Source organism: Apodemus sylvaticus, chromosome 6, assembly GCF_947179515.1.
Source record: "Apodemus sylvaticus chromosome 6, mApoSyl1.1, whole genome shotgun sequence".
NCBI classification, from domain to species: Eukaryota; Metazoa; Chordata; class Mammalia; order Rodentia; family Muridae; genus Apodemus; species Apodemus sylvaticus.
Window position 1 is genome coordinate 95,880,030 of NC_067477.1, and position 2,035 is coordinate 95,882,064.

Here is a 2,035-nt window from a genome sequence, read left to right on the forward strand (position 1 = left end):
ATGCGAAAGATCTGTATGGCAAGAACTTCAAGACTCTGAAGAAGGAAATGGAAGAAGACCTCAAAAAATGGGAAAACCTCCCATGCTCATGGATCGGTAGAATCAATATAGTTAAAATGGCCATTTTGCCTAAAGCACTATACAGATTCAATGCAATACCCATCAAAATCCCAACTCAATTCTTCACAGAGTTAGAAAGAGCAATTATCAAATTCATCTGGAACAACAAAAAACCCAGGATAGCTAAAACTATTCTCAGCAACAAAAGAAAATCTGGGGGAATCAGTATCCCTGACCTCAAGCAATACTACAGAGCAATAGTGTTAAAAACTGCATGGTATTGGTACAGTGACAGGCAGGAGGATCAATGGAACAGGATTGAAGATCCAGAAATGAACCCACACACCTATGGCCACTTGATCCTCGACAAAGAGGCTGAAAACATCCAATGGAAAAAAGATAGCCTTTTCAACAAATGGTGCTGGTTCAACTGGAGGTCAGCATGCAGAAGAATGCGAATTGATCCATCCTTGTCTCCTTGTACTAAGCTCAAATCCAAATGGATCAAGGACCTCCACATAAAGCCAGACACTCTGAAGCTAATAGAAAAGAAACTGGGGAAGACCCTTGAGGACATCGGTACAGGGAGAAACTTTCTGAACAGAACACCAATAGCGTATGCTCTAAGAGCAAGAATTGACAAATGGGACCTCATAAGGTTACAGAGTTTCTGTAAGGCAAAGGACACCATCAAGAGGACAGATCGGCAACCAACAAATTGGGAAAAGATCTTCACCAATCCTACATCAGATAGAGGGCTAATATCCAATATATATAAAGAACTCAAGAAGTTAGACTCCAGAAAACCGAACAACCCTATTAAAAAATGGGGTACAGAGTTAAACAAAGAATTCTCACCTGAAGAACTTCGGATGGCGGAGAAGCATCTTAAAAAATGCTCCACTTCATTAGTCATTAGGGAAATGCAAATCAAAACAACCCTAAGATTTCATCTTACACCAGTCAGAATGGCTAAGATTAAAAATTCAGGAGACAGCAGGTGTTGGAGAGGGTGCGGAGAAAGAGGAACACTCCTCCACTGCTGGTGGGGTTGCAAATTGGTACAACCACTCTGGAAAGCAGTCTGGCGGTTCCTCCGAAAACTGGGCACCTCACTTCCAGAAGATCCTGCTATACCACTCCTGGGCATATACCCAGAGGATTCCCCACCATGTAATAAGGATACATGCTCTACTATGTTCATAGCAGCCCTATTTATAATTGCCAGATGCTGGAAAGAACCCAGGTATCCCTCAACAGAAGAGTGGATACAAAAAATGTGGTATATCTACACAATGGAGTACTATTCAGCCATTAGAAACAATGAATTCATGAAATTCTTAGGCAAATGGATGGAGCTAGAGAACATCATACTAAGTGAGGTAACCCAGACTCAAAAGGTGAATCATGGTATGCACTCACTAATAAGTGGTTATTAACCTAGAAAACTGGAATACCCAAAACATAATCCACACATCAAATGAGATACAAGAAGAAAGCAGGAGTGGTCCCTGGTTCTGGAAAGACTCAGTGAAACAGTATTTGGCAAAACCAGAACGGGGAACTGGGAAGGGGTGGGAGGGAGGACAGGGGAAGAGAAGGGGGCTTACGGGACTGTCGGGGAGTGGGGGGGGGGGCTAGAAAAGGGGAAATCATTTGAAATGTAAATAAATTATATCAAATAAAAAAAAAGACAAAAAAAAAAAAAAAAAAAGAAGCAAGTTGGGGAGGAAAGGGTTTATTCAGCTTATATTTCCACATTGTTGTTCATCATCAAAGGAAGTCAGGACTGGAACTCAAACAGGTTAGGAAGCAGGAGCTGATGCAGAGGCCATGGAGGGATGTTACTTACTGGCTTGCTTTCCCTGGCTCGCTCAGCTTGCTCTCTTATAGAACCCAAGAACACCAGCCCAGGGATGGCACCGCCCACAATGGGTCATCCCCCTTGATCACTAATTGAGAAAATGCCTCACAG